We start from the raw sequence: 16,257 nt of genomic DNA, 5'->3' as shown, positions 1-16,257 counted from the left end.
AAGTGTAATCTTTCTGCTTCTTCGTTTTTAGCATTTTTTCATTATTTTACAATGTCGAGATCTCCTTCAGCATTCAGCCTGTCAGTTTGTGCAAGCTAAAGTGGGGTAAGTCTCAGAGGTCCCCATTGAAAATGAGAAAGGAGAAGCGGATAATCCAGAGCGCCTGTGTTAGATTTCAGCAGGCCTGTGGGAGACCCGCCTGTCAGTCAGTCTGTGAGGAGGCGGAAGCATTGTGAGACAGCAAAGCAGGGCGGGAAGCAGCAGTGCCACACACATGCCTCTGTGACACTGGGAAGGAATAAAAAAAAGCTAAAATGAGGAAGCGGACACAGAACAAAAAGGTAATATATATCCTTACAATTTGTGCCTGACAACAGTTTTACCCACAATTCTCTGCTGTCAGCTTTCTTTTATGAGGCTTTAGCAGAAATCATAATAGGATTAAAAAGGTTTGTCCAGAGAAAACCTTTTTCTTAGATTCCAGCTGTGCACGGACTCTGGTACTAAATTCTTCTGAAAGCCTCCAGAAATTTGCTGCAGATTTTACGCTGAAAAATTTTGGCTGCAGATTTTATGCTATTTAGTTATATTCAAATCAACCGCCTAATATCTACATTGTGAAATCAACAGCAGATTAAGTAAATGTGAACACACCCCTATGGTCTGACAGGGATGCAAACCATTCTGATCCACAGAAGGGGTCAAGTGTTGAGGATAAAACGCTATAAAACCCACTAGCAAGGACTATGTATAATAATGAAAGGGAAGATTCAGATGGTCTGTGGGCACTTCACTGGTAAAAAAAAAAAGGATGCTAAGATTGTTTTTTGGAACATTTCAGTATTTTTTTTAAGGCAATGCTTTTCAAGAGCTTACAATCTTCAAATCAATATTTGGTGCCAAAACTGGCCTCAAACTTCTGCAGTTATATTAATGTGGATGAGCAACAAATTCATTCCTGACTGATAATTTCATAGAAAACTTGCTAGAAAACACCGCTCATTCCCAGCCCAACCGTTAAACAGTACTAGTCTATACTAAACAAATTACAGAGAGGACAGTCTGCTTAATTTAGTATGGCAGATTACATTATAAAACAATTTGGATTCTAATTGTGGAAGAAAGCTTCCCAGTTATCCTGAATTTGCAGAGGCCATTGAGACCCTTTGAATTGAATGGCTTCTTGGCATCCTCATTTTTGTGCTGATCTGGGGCTGTGGCAGTTGTGGTCAGTGGGGAACAAGCAGAAGTCCTCTCCGCAGTTATTCATTTTTTTACATGAGCACATATTCTGTTGTGAAGCATATACTGTATTTCCTAGATGCATGTTCATGTGGGTAAACAGCAACGTCCTGACAATTATAGTCTCTACTACATGTTACCATGTGGAGACAACTCGCTATATTTTATATTATAATCAATAGGGCTATACAGGGGTACCTTGGTTTAAGAATAACTTGGTTTAAGAGCGTTTTGCTTTAAGAGCTCACAGTTTTTCAAAATTGTGACTTGGTTTGAGAGCATTGTTTTGGTTTAAGAGCTCCCTGTACTAGGTGAGAGCGCGAGTGGAGGAGGGGCATGGTCTGCACAGGGTGGTCTACAGCACTGTACTTTGACCCAGGAAGTCTCCCTCACCTTCCAAATCATAGCAGATCCACTCTACACTGGGGCTTACATCAGGGGACAGGACTGTGGAGGTAATATCTCCATAGCTGTAACCCCTCTCTCCCCGGACAGAGAGCGCTGCATGTATGTGCCCACATCTGCCCTGCTCATTCCTTCATGTCCCCTGCAGTCTCTGTCAGGCCTTGTGTTTCCCATCCTCTCCATTATTGCATAGTAACTTATAATATCACATATTCTGCTGTTTCTGAAGGTTTGTTTCATTAGTTGTACATGTTATTCAGAATAATAAATATTTTTTTTTTGGGGTGTGGAACCAATTTCTATGATTTCTTATGGGAAAATTTGCTTTGGTTTAAGAGTGGATTTGGATTACAAGCACAGCCCCGGAACGAATTATTCTCGTAATCCAAGGCACCACTGTACATGTAAAGCATTGTTCTTACTTGGGTGACCTGGGATTTATGAAGGCTAGTAATGCGTATGTAAGAGAATGTGTAGGGACTAATATTTTCTTTTTCAAGAATCTGTAGGTGTGTCCAGCCTTACCTTTCAGTTAAAGGGGTAATTCCATCTAAACTAATACAGTTAAAGGAGAGATACAGGTGCAGTGTCACATAGCGGGGTCCACTGTTCTTTTTACCAAGTATAGAACGGTACTATATGTATGTGTAAGCTTTGAGACTGAAGTCAGTAGTATTCGACTCCCGCCACTAGATGTCACTGTTCCTTGCACGGCTGATGGTCCAAAAGTATATAAGGGTTAACTGAGGTCTGTATTTATTATGTATGTTCATGCCACTGTCCAATCTCTGAGCTAGCGTCCTTTGGATCTCTTACCCTATCAGAGAGGGTTATTTTGTTTATAGATTATATATACTGGGGATGGGCCTGGGTCGGTTGCCTGGGTCTGTTAGTCTGTAGTCTGCAGTGAGTTTATGTATGAGAAGCAACACTACAACAAGCCTGCTGAAAGACTTCCCTGAGACTGGCCAAAAGGCCAGGGCCCATGTGCTGGACTAAACAACTTTTCTTCTTTCTCCTGATTACCTGGCTGTGTCTGGCTACAGCACTGTGTGTAGAGACGGCAGTGCATGAGACTAACCTATTCACGCAGGGGAGCTGTTCTCTTCTTCTGCTACCTCTGAAGGCTATACAAGTCACCCTTGTTTTACCACTATAAATTTATTTCAACTAACTAAACTCTCTATACCTGTATTCCAATATATCCCAAGCAACTATTGTGTTCTGAGTGTGTGAAACATTTATCTTATCCACCAACGTACCCGCCGTGCCTTCCTTTGTGAATTCTATATACCTACAAGTGTTTGCCTCCTACTAAAATTATTGCAACTGTAAACAGACTGTATATTGTCTATAGAGGCTGATATCTTGTACTGTCCTTCAGCTTATTTAGTAGACTATTCTGTGGTCAAGTCTCATTCGTGACTCTGTCCTCCCTCCCGTACGACAACTGCACAATATACAACAGTCACTACTCTAGCTGTTTGTAGCAGTGCCGAGCCAGTGTATCCAGGGGTGGTTAGCTGGTTCACCCATGCCTGCTGCACAGGAAAAACAAAAAATCCTAAGCAGAAAGCGGGCAGGGGAACACAATGAAAATATATTTACCCATCCCCGTGCCTCCTCATCACCACTCTTACCGCTCTCCGACAGCTGCCGGACATCAATTTATCCCGGCTTCCTGGTACAGTACACCATGACCCTGGGGAAAGTACTTAGTGACTCCAGCGGTGTCCTGTCTCATTAACTGATTGTCATTCTTGAGCCTAGGTCAGGATCTTTCAGGAATCACAGCCAGAGAAGGCCGGCAGGCAGGGGCGTAGCTAATGTCTCCTGGGCCCTGGTGCAAGAGGCCAGCTTGGGCCCCCCCCCCTCCTTTCACGACCAAGTGATGCTATTGGTGTATATATATATATATATATATATATATATATATACACACACACACCCCAAGACAGATATTACCTGTTACAGCCATACTGTTACCGAAAAAATCCTGTATACTGAGACCAATATTATCAGTAATACCAGTATATAGGAATAAAACATTACCGCCACACCACAACCACTACCATCACCACCATATTGTTACTGACCAAATCCAGTATACTAAATCACCTCATCCAGTCATATAGAGGTGGCCCCAGCTCTACACAGGCTCTATACACCATATACATTACAGTGCAGATATATCAGGTGACTCACAGGAGACGTCTTTTCTGATCGGAGTTCTTTCCTTTTCATCTTCTCCATCTGTCCTGGGCCGTTATGAGAACTTCTCCGAGTCACGAATCCACAGAATCTGCCAGACAGACATATTAGGCTCCCCACACTGGCACCATCCTCATCTCTATACAAACTGCACATCTGTATTGGCCCCTTTACACCCTCATTTAGTGGGTAGCCCTGACTCTATGTGACCCCCTAATAATATATGCCCCCCTCTGTGTATTCCCTCTCCCCCTTTGTTGCCCCCCCCCAAATAGATGGCCCCCTCTACCCCCTCCCTTATAGATGGCCCCCTCTACCCCCTCCCTTATAGATGGCCCCCTCTACCCCCTCCTTTATAGATGGACCCCTCTACCCCCTCCCTTATAGATGGACCCCTCTACTCCCTCCCTTATAGATGGCCCCCTCTCTCCTCACCCTCCCTTATGGATGGTCCCCGCTCTCACCCACCCTTAAGGATGGTCCCCTCTCCCCCCACCCTCCCTTATAGATAGTCCCCCCACCCTCCCTTATAGATGGCCCCCTCTCCCCCACCCTCCCTTATAGATGGCCCCCTCCCACCCACCCTCCCTTATAGATGGCCCCCTCTCCCCCCACCCTCCCTTATAGATGGTCCCCTATACCCCCTCCCTTATAGATGGACCCCTCTACCCCCTCCCTTATAGATGGCCCCCTCTCTCCTCACCCTCCCTTATGGATGGTCCTCTCTCCCCCACCCTCCCTTATAGATGGTCCCCTCTCCCCCCACCCTCCCTTATAGATGGCCCCCTCTCCCCCCACCCTCCCTTATAGATGGCCCCCTCTCCCCCCACCCTCCCTTATAGATGGTCCCCTTCCCCCCCCTCCCTTATAGATGGTCCTCTTTCCCCCCTCCCTTATAGATGGTCCCCTTTCCCCCCTTTATAGATGGTCCCCTTCCCCCCTCCCTTATAGATGGTCCCTCTTTCCCCCCCACCCTCATAAATGGCCCCCTCTTTCTCCCCACCCTCATAGATGGCCACCTCTTTCCCCCCACCCTCATAGATGGCCCCCTCTTTCCCCCACCCTCATAGATGCCCCCTTCTTTCCCCCCACCCGTGCAGGCTGATAAAAAAACAAAACAAAACTTAACTCACCTGACAATGCGCTCCCACGTTAATCCTCACTCCTCCTGGTCTGTCCCCTGCTGCTGCGCGGCTGCCGGGGGTGTCGCATCTTATCCCCGGCAGCGCGCATCCCAGAGCTCCCTGCGCGCCGGAACCGGAAGTCAGGGCCCAAGGCGTGCAGGGAGCTCTGGGATGCGCGCTCTGCCGGGGGTAAGACGCGACACCCCCGGCAGCCGCGCAGCAGGCGGGGGAAGACGGAGCCAGACTCTTGTGACCGCAAGCAAAACAATGCTTGCGGTCACAAGAGTGGTTGATCGGGAGGGCCTCGCGGGCCCCCCTTGTGGCGGGCCCGGTCACGGCGGCGACCGCCGCAACCGCGGTAGCTACGCCACTGCCGGCAGGTACGGGAGCCATAATGCAGTGCTGAAGTGGGGGAAGGGGGGGTAAATATACTTTCTATAACATTTTATGGTCCCACACTCTGATGTATTTTTTCCATTTTGTCAGGACTTTAAACTTGCAGGTCGTGTCAAGTATAATATTTTTCCACCTAGAGAACTAGATGAGCCGTAATTTTTTGCGCCACTAATTGTACTTTGCAATGGCAGATGTAATTGTTGTCTAAAATATTCCATGAAACTTATATGTGTGGTTAAATTTAAAAAAAAAAACACACAATTTTTATATTTGGGGGGGGGGGGGGGGTTGTTTTTACGCCGTTCGCCCTAGGATAAAACTAACTTGTTATAAATGTAACAATATTGTTGTTAAGATTACATGGATATGTAACTTGTGTAACTTTTATTTTACTTGATGGCTTTCAAAAAATTAAAACCTTTTAAAAAAATATCTTCCTTAAAGTGTCACTGTCGTGAAATTTTTTTTTGCAGAAATCAATAGTCCAGGCGATTTTAAGAAACTTTGTAATTGGGTTTATTATCCGAAAAATGCATTTTTATCATGAAAAAGCAGTTTGAAGCTCTCCCCCCTGTCTTCATTGTTCTCCTATGGAGAGAGCTAAAGAAAAGACCAAAACAGGACAACAAAGAGTTAATCTACAAATCCCTCACGGGATATCTCTTCTGACCATCACCAGTGACCTGTCTGAGCTCGGATTACAGCTGTCACCCAGCTCCGTGCCTGTAATCCTCTGTTATCTGCTTTCTGCTGCCGGCTAACTCCCTCCTTCCTCCTCCCCCCTCCCCTCTCCCTTGAGCAGACAGGGTACGTCTCCTGCAACAAGTCACAATTTTCAGATTTTTCAGAGTGGATGAAAAAGAGGAAGGAGGGGGGGACCTGGGAAAAGGCTTTTTACATGCAGATAATGGCAGATTTGGCTAATAAACCCAATTACAAAGTTTCTTAAAATCGCCTGGACTATTGATTTCTGCAAAAAAAAATAAAAAATACGACAGTGACTCTTTTCCCATGCTTATAGCGCATTTAGCCTTTGGTCTATGGGGCTGTGTGAAGTGTGATTTTTTGCGCCATGATGTGTTCTTTCTATCGTTACCTTGATTGCGCAAATGCGACTTTTTGATTGCTTTTTATTACAATTTTTCAAGATTTGATGCAACCAAAAATGCACAATTTTGCACTTTGTAATTTTTTTACGCTTACGCCATTCACCGTGCGAGATCAGGAATGTGATAATTTAATAGTTCAGGGAATTACGCACGCATCAATACCAAACATGTTTATATATATATATATATATATATATATATATATATATATATATATATATATGTATAAAATGGGGAAAGGGGGGTAATTCTGACTTATTAGGGGAGGGGATTTTGTATTAATAATTTTTTTTTTTTTCACAAATACTAAAAGTCCCCCTGGGGGACTTCTAGCATTACTTCACTGGTCTCTCATAGAGATCTATGCAGTAGACCCCGGCTGGGTGAGGATACAGGGATTGCCCCTCCGCGATCGTGTCACAGGGGGGGGGGGGGGGGGGGGGCGATCTGCCTACTAGACCACCAGGGAAGGCGAACAAAAAGTACTTTGACAGCTGCATCTTAATACTTAATTAGCGGGCACGGCTATCGGACTGTGCCCACTAATAGCCCCCCTCTGAACTCCCCTAGCAGCACCAGGACGATCAGTAACGTCATGATGCAGCTATGGGTTAAGTTACTGACCAACGCTCTGCTTTAAAAGGAGTGATCTTGCCAAGCATACGGCTGGCGCACACCATGGAGAAGGTAAGAATCTGTGCCACTGGCACAACATTCATATATGCCCCCTATTTTGTATACTATATACTAATTCAGCTTGTGATGGCAATGGTGATACAAAATAATGAAGATAAAAGAACAGAGAGGGAGAGAAACAGTCATCATTATACAAATGACAACACATGCAGATGACCTTGGGCAGTTAAGCATTCAAAAGCTTTACTAATCTACAAGAACAACCAAATCTTCCCTTGCACTGATGTCTCCTTGTGTCTGAATAAGGAGTAAGTTGTACATACCATGTCATACCATAATGAAAGTTTTCAACAAGGTAGGCCTCTTATCTGTTGTAAATTGGGATACAAAAGGGGCTCTACTTTGTGACAGGACACACCACTTTATTCGAGTCATGCTCTTTTTTCTTTTTTTTCTTTTTTTATAAATTCTTTACTTAAACAAACTATGTGCTCTTATTTCTTTTTGCCCCATACTGTAAAAAGAAATTTGGACCAATGGTTTCTTTAAATGGAAAGTGAAAAATTTGCAGAGAGCACATAGCAATCCCCAAAACTATCCACATTTTTGTAACATCACCAAGCATATTTTTGTCTTCCCATTTTTTTTTTCATAACTACACCTTTAATTTGTGACTGCACAAAATACAGAGCACGCTACAGACTTTTGCGGATTACGGATAAAAATTTGCAGATCACAAATTTTATCCTTGAAAATATACTGACGCGTGAATGTGGCCTTTTTCTGGTAAAAAAAAAAAATAAGGCCCAAAACATTCTGTGTGAATCCCCATTGAGACACACAACCCATTTTACTTTTTTTTTTTTTTTTTAATTAATTGCCAGTTACATAAAAAAATCTAAATATGATTCATTATTTGGGATTGCCTTTTGTTTTCCTCTCCTCTCATTAAAGGGGTTATTCAGGCAGCCACTTCGTCCTGCTGCTAACTCAACATGGGATCATTGACTAACGGAAGTATTTTTGTAATTGTTTAGGCATTTTTCTAAAATACAGAAATGGCCATGGGTAAACTCATGCTTTCAGAAGATGGCTCAACATCATTAAACCTGAGGGCGTATTGAATATAGATATATCGATTCAGAGGGTGCCCAGGGATTTAGCTAGTTACAGCATCGTTTTAATAGCATAGTTTTTAAGTTTTGCCTTAAGGGTAACCTATTTGTTACTCTCCTATACATGTTTGGATTTTAATCACATGCACTTGAAAGTTTACAATTAGCATAGCTAGGAAACACACAAATATTTCTCTGTGAGCAGCAGACTGACATAAAACAAATACTGAGAAGGTCAGCAGTTATAAACTGTACATGCATACATTCACAGTGCTGAAATATTTTCAATTCATTCTAAATGTAACATTTACTTGTATATATGACTATGATATATACAAACAACTGTATGATGGTGCAAAGAGTACACTATAGACTATATTCCAGGGGCAAAAAAATGATATATTATGGCATATGTTTCAGCATGGTACAAGGTATAGGTACTATGATCCAAATTATTTCTATGGGCATCATATATAGAATCCTGTAAACAGCCATGTTTATAAGCAGTCATAAATTATCAGTTTAGGTAAAATAACACAAAAGCATATTCCATAAAATTCCATATTAGATGATCTAGTACAAGATGCATAACTCACCTGATTGTCAGCTTCCTTTATAAAAAATCCCAGTGCTAGAGGCTATTTGTTTAAGGCCATGTTCACACGTGTCAAACAACGACCGATGTCTGTGATGTTAACCTGGCTAATTGGCGCGGTGAACATCACTTCATTTTAACTGGAATGCGAGCACATTTGGGTGTACCCGCACTCCAATTAGCCATAGAACATAATGTAAATTATGGTATGCACAGTCTAAAAAATTGTATGCACATTGTTCACTGAATAGTGGCTTAACAAAATAGACATGTCAGTTTTTTGTGCAGCCGCATAGAACAACGGCTGGAGTGTATATAGTGTGTATACACCATGGTTGGTGTTCTACACACTACAATGGCCTAAATCTGGAAATCTATAAGTAGCTTAGAAGAACCATTTAAATTCCAACAACTCTGCACATGCAAATTATGAAACCATTGTGAGCTGTTAAATCACATTAACTGTGTTCCTGCAATACGTTTTTGGGCATAATGTGGGTCTAGTAAACTTGATTATCATAGACACTGATCACATATTTTACACATTATTAATGATATATCTGCCCACACAACAGAACTGTATGCTATTGCTATGGTAAATACCAAGGTCTACTGGAATGAGTTTGAAGGACATAGTTTTTTCAGCAATAATAACTGTAAAGCGCCGTGAAGCTTTTTACTGACATTTTATTTTTTCCTTGCACACAAATATACTTTCATTGCAGGTGATGGTAAAAGAGGAATTATCAGAAATCACACAGCAGCCCTATAAATCAGTAATGAGCATGTAGTACTACAATTGGTACGTTAAGACACTATATGTACGTAGAACATATAGGAACAAAACATGTATAATAAATATATGTAAAGTACTTTGAAAATATATAAATCTTAATTTGACTTATTTGATTTATTTTATAAAGTATAAAGGAATAAAACTTTGCAAACACATCACATTACTCATCTTGCCCTGGTAGTGAGGTACAGCCTGTATCATAGTCCAGACCTGTATTCCCAATTACAGTGTTTGTCAATGAAAACAATCAACAAGCTTGCTGACAGGCCCATTCCTGGCAGATTAGCTGTTGGGGACAGCAGTTATAATACTATTGAACGGTTAGGTTTCTTTTTTCTCTAGTTCCAAAGGAATTCTAGGAGATTTTAGATCTTAAGCCTGCACAAGAAACGAGATAATAAAAAGAGCTGTCTCTGCCACCATCAGAAAGCTATATATGTCTTTTAACTAGGGTATAAAATGATTTGCTGACCTAGGTCAAGTCTAAACTAAAGGGTAGTCCCATAAAAAGAACCCATTTTTAGATTTATGGCAGCCTAGCAATCTGCTGGTTGTTACATGTGAGTTCAGAACCCCTAAGAAATCATCTGTTTTGGTGAAGGAGCTACGGCCAAAGAAACATTCAATCTGCTGTAACGACTAAAGGAGAATTGTAGATTTACATTCAAGCCAAAATTATTGGCAATTATGCAATGTAGGGACATGTGTGGGTCACGGGTCATGTAGACAAAGATTACTGTGTCACACTCCCTAAATAGTGTTGCATCTCAGCAAATATGTGTGAATGGAGCTGTGCTGCAAACCACAAGTTGCCGTGACCGCAACCTGGCAAGTCTGATAAAACCACCCGGGGTTGATATCTGGCCTTAACAATTTGTGGGTAAAGTGACTTCATTTGCTTAAATTAGCTGAGATGCAGCATGATTCAGGGAGTGCAACACATTGATCTTTAGTTGTGCATTCTGCATTGTGGCCAAACCTTTTGTGTAGCCCTAGCCTAATAGTGTGACCTTTTGTACTTCATACAGTAATGGTGCCCACACACTGTAAATGTGCTATTTTCTGTGCCACCAATTAGTAATAGTGCATTACACAGTAATAGCACTCTTCTTAATGCCCCACACTGTAGTAATGCTCTGCCAGCCTTCGTGCCCCAACAACAAAGTGATGGTTGTGCTTCTTTATTGCATACTAATGCCCCCTTTGTGCCCCTTAAGGTTCTATTACACAGCCCGATCATAAACTGTAAACAAGCACTGATCTGCAAGATAGGTGCTTATTTACTGAGCAATTAGAAAGGCCGACTATCGGGCAGCAAGGGCTGCACAGACATTGTAAGTGATGACTGTGAAGCCCTTGCCATTAGTATAAAATATTAAAGTAATAACTCACCTTACCACATACCCTGGTGTCCTCGGGTCTTCTCCAGTGTCCTTGGAGGCCTTCCCCAGAGTTTGCAGCTTTGCCTTCTCTGCACTGACAAGCCTCCGGCTTCTGAGCGAATCACAGGCCGAGACAGGCTGCTGGACGCTCAGGCAATTATTGGTCGAGACAGGCCACGGCCTGTGACTGGCTGAGTAGCCGGCGGCCTGTCAGTGCAGAGAGAGCAAAGCTGCGGTTAGCAATGTTTAAAGGTTCAATATTGAATTAATGAAGCATCAGGACATCAGGTGTATTTATGTGCCATTTACCCAGGGAACAAGAGATCTTCATTCCTATGATCAATCAGGGTCCCCGTGGTGAGATAGGTAATGATTTAAAATCTTGGGATGCAGACCTCAGATAAGACCATATTTTCTACACACTGCTCCCTATAGTCCCCTCTCTCTCATACACTTCTCCCTATGGTTACACCCAATATGCACTTGTCAAAGCCTCCCCCCTTCATGCTTTCCCTTCCTCTCCTTTACCACCTTCTCTGTGCAAACTGCAAGGATCTGAGAAGACATCATCAAGAAGGTTCTTGCAGGTACAGTAAGTCTTCTTGTGCCAGTGAACAAAACACAGTAATCACTGAACTCAAGGAGATCAGTGAAAAAATTCCAATGAAGTACTCAATCAAGATTCTCCACTGATGCCCCCAAAAATTTAAATATGCAAAACAAGAGTCCGTGGAGCCTCGATTGCGAGTCTCAAAACACGGGATAGCCAGATATCTCTAGCCTGTTGCCACGGGGTGCCTCCATGATGGGGAGAGCACCACACCACCCTGATAGGTAACCCCTAAAGTGCCACTCGGCTGCGAGTATTGGAACATAAATAGGGAAACAACAGGGTGGTGCCTTTTTGTCAATGTCTAACTCAAGGTGCGAGTATTGCGATCATGACAAGGGCTTGCCAAGGCAGGCTTCAATCCACAACCAGCCGTTTCGGGGTATTTGCCCCTCATCAATGTGGAGTAGGATTCTGGCTAGTTGGGGCAATGACAAATCAACCAACAAAACACAGTAATCACTGAACTCAAGGAGATCAGTGAAAAAATTCCAATGAAGTACTCAATGAAGAGTCTCCACTGATGCCCCCCAAAATTTAAATATGCAAAACAAGAGTCCGTGGAGCATTGGTGCCAGTGCCAGTATATGGCTCTGTGCAGTTCAAACAGCAGTGCGACCACAGACACATTACTGCAATCTGCCACTACTTATTGCTACATTGCAGCATTTTTGCCATGATTCACCCTTGATTCCCCCTTTGTGCAAATCACAGAAAATAGTCATAAGCATGTGGCCCTATAGATGTTCTGTGGGCCCCCTTGGCGATAAGGGGCCCTGGGCCATTGGCGCTAGAGCAAGAGCCACTAACTGTGCATCCCTTTCCCTCTAGTTAGTAGAGATGGTCCTAAATATGGAACCCCCATTTATGATGTCCACGTGACTCAATAAAGCATATGTTAAGGGGTTGCCTTCATGGGAAAAGCCCTTTTAGCACTAATGCTTCTAGATAACAATGTGTGTCCTAGATCCAACAATACACCCAGTGATGCCCCATTTTGTTTGGGTAGGCTCATTTTATTCTCATCTAGACCCTGGTGAATTGCTGCATGATGTTGAAAAAGAGAAATTAATCCAGTGTTATATTATTTAGTTAATTTCCACAGGAAGGCTTACAAAGCCACATTATTTCTATATAAGAATATACGGCAGAGAAATCTCTACAGTAATTTTTATTTTATACTGTTATACCCCAATACACATTACAGGCATATGTTCTTTTTTCAGATTAAAATAAAATCCTTGAAGAAATAAAACATAAACACAAGCATTATTAATATAATCTCCCATACACTCCCTATTTCAACAGAATCTGCTTTGATATTGTGATATAGACAGGTCACCCAATCCCCCTTTGCAAGACGACACATCGGAAATGCTAATGTAGCATCACTTAAGTCAAGTTGCCTTTTAACCTATGTTTCATTCATGTTCAATAGCTAGCACTTCATATAGGCAACTATTCATGCTTTCAAGCTTTACATGTACTGTATATGGCATGGAAGACTAGAATTTTCAGCTACACTTAAACCTATCATACTCAGTAACCAAAATAGCAACAATAATAATTAAATGACAGCAATTAAAAGAGGCACAGCAGAAAAGCAGTAGGTGTAAAGACCCTATACACACAGTGATTCCTTATTGCCATATAAACTAATATAAGAATGTTGATATATAATAATATAATATATATAAAGATAAGAGTTACCCCAATTGAAATGCATGCTGTCCTTCTCCCAAGGCTGATGATTGAACTATTCAAGAGGCATCGTCCTTATGCTTGTGAATGGAAGGTGTACAAGCTGCTTTCCTGTATAAAAGGAGGGGGATTAAGACAGTAGCGTGGTGAGGATGTGTCTGTGCACTCCCTTCTCCAGCTTTAGGGGAAAGATACTGAGAAACAGCTGTGATCTCACAGCAGTACAGAAAATCACAGCAACCACCAGTACACAAGCAATAAACCAGCAACTCACACAACATGATCAATATATATATTTTTTCAACAAACCGTTTGACTTGGTTCCTAGCATAGAATACTAAATGCCTAGAAAAGCAGCCAACTCATTGCCATTTAGCTGTATTATAGAGCTGCTGTATTAAATTGCTTTGGAAATAACATTAAAATGTGAAATATAAAATGACTATTTTACAGTCGCACTGATCAAGGGGACAATCTATATATACATGGTGGTGTATGGATGTAGTTTATTAGCTGATGTGTCAGCAGAAAATGCTCATAAAAAAAGATATTCTGTAAGGGACTGATAAAATGCAGGGTTTAGGAAGTGTAACCATAGCAACTGTGGTGTGTTATTTCATAGCAATATCAATATTTCACTTTACAACTATAACCTAGATAGATGCTTGATCTAAGTACTAGACAATTAATAATAATGTTAAATCGCACCATAAAATATAACGCTACTGTTTAGTATGTCTTTGCTTAACCCCATCGTTTCACAGAATGAGTCATGTAGATATTTAAAATGTATAGGAATGCAAATAATCAATGATAAGGAAACTAGAGCGTGGGAGATGTGTAACTAAAACTGCTCCTTACAATAACCAATGTATACAACAAAGATATTCTAAACGGCGATACACTTTGTATTTGTGAAGATGCGTTCTAAATAATATATAGCATTGCAGCAGGTTACCTTGCTGGCTAAATTGAACTTAGTGAGAGTATATGGTCAAGACTTCATAGCATATTTACTTACAGCCAATACCATGGACACTAAAATGTATTTAATAAATTAGTAATAAAGGACTAATGTTGTATATATAGCCAATTATTTGCACATAATACAGGGTTAGGCCATGTTCACACAACATAAGTTCCGCGGCAATCATGGCCGTTGTTGTAACGGCCGTGATCAGTACGAAACTTTCATTGTGCTGCAGGCTGAGGGAATCCCGTTCGGAGTGTATACACATACACATAGCGGCGCCACGAGAAACTGACATGTCATTCATTAAATAGTGGCCACAGAAAAACATATATATATATATATATATATATATAACAAATATCTTTAAGATAATATAATTTTTTTATGTATGTTAAAAAAACCCTCTAAATAATCCAATCATACAGTAACCTAAAAACACAAACCTGATATACCAAGGCCAATATTACTAATACTACCGCTATATAAGGGCCAAATAATACCACTACATCACGAGCAGTACCGTTACCACCACAAAGGGAGAATGTTTTAATGTTTGCATGTAGCATCAGGCATCAGAAGCCCCAAAACTGTGATTATGTCAATCTGCACCACACTCACTAAATGGGCAGGGCTTAGCATAAAGGGGAAAATGGCACAAAAGGGCACAATTTATTATTATTTTTTACTACATTCGATGTCTGCAAACAAGCATACTGTACATTTTAGCAGAAATCTTCGTCAGCTCCAAACTGGCATACGTTTCTAATGCTACAGAACTAGAGAAAAAGGAGTTGCTGCACCTAACACCCATGGCTTTCCACATAGGCAACCTTAGATGCATTGGATAAAATCCAACATAGCTGACACAGGTGTGCTTTTACATATTAAAATTGACTTAATTTGGTGTATTGAGGTTACCAGCTATAGCTAATAGCTAAGTAATAGAGATGAGAAAATCTCCAGCATGATCGAGTTGTCCGAACCCGAATGCACTACATGTTATTATTGGTGGCTGCAGAAGTTGGATGCAGCCTTGGGGAGTACTGGAAAAATTGATAAAGTCTATGGGGAACATGAATGAAAAGGCGAAAATGCCTTTTTTGGCAGATGGGTTTTTTTGGCGTAAAAACATTTGCAAAGGGTAATTTAGTGAAATTTTTTTCCCATCTGCCCCACCTTCGCCAGTGGAGCGGAGAGGGGGCATTAAAGGGGGTGTCAGAAAGTCAGAAAACAGGAACTGCCGAGTTCTCCATGATAACTAAAAAAAAATAATGTAAATTGCAAACTTGTTTTATATCACATTTACTGTTGCTTTAGATTTTAAAAGTTATAACGACAGTGACACTTTAAGGGTAGCCTCACACACATAGTATCGCAGTGGATTTTCTGCAGATCCTGTACGTGTGAACACACCTTATAGCTATGTTCACACTATGTAAGAGGCCGACCGTTCCGTGACCCGTCCGGGTCACGGAACGGCCGGTCTCTGCAAAGATTATCCCGGCTGGTACTGCAGCGCGCCCACATCAGAACTCCCCATAGGACACAATCAGTTCGCTTCATTGTGTGAACTGACAGGGTTTTCTACGGCCGCAATTCACTGAAATGAGGCCGCAGAAATCTGACATGTCAGTTCTTTGCAGAGCCCTACGGGATCCCGGCCGGAGCGTATAGGACGTGTATACGCTCCGGCAGGGATCCCACAAAACAATCAATAGGTATTGTTCCACAACGTGCAAAGTACGGCCGTTGTTGCCGATGGCTATGTTCACACTACGTGGAAGACCGGCCGGGTCACGGAACGGCCAGTCTCTGCAAAGATCATCCAGGCCACAGTGTTCTGATGCGGGCGCATCAGCACGCGCCTGCATCAGAATTCTCATAGCACACAATGAAGCAAGTGGCCAGAGCCACTTTGTTTGAACTGACAGAGTTTTCTGTGGCCGCAATTCGCTAAATTGC

General features: G+C 42.0%; 1 protein-coding gene across 2 annotated transcripts in view; it reads right to left on the bottom strand.

Moving 5' to 3' along the window:
• Positions 1 to 16,257, bottom strand: part of MYRIP (myosin VIIA and Rab interacting protein) — a 381,686-nt gene that overhangs the window by 128,708 nt on the left and 236,721 nt on the right. The window lies entirely within an intron of this gene.

Source organism: Dendropsophus ebraccatus, chromosome 2, assembly GCF_027789765.1.
Source record: "Dendropsophus ebraccatus isolate aDenEbr1 chromosome 2, aDenEbr1.pat, whole genome shotgun sequence".
Lineage (NCBI taxonomy): Eukaryota > Metazoa > Chordata > Amphibia > Anura > Hylidae > Dendropsophus > Dendropsophus ebraccatus.
Note: the sequence above shows the minus strand (reverse complement) of the source record. Positions and strands in the feature narration are given on the sequence as shown.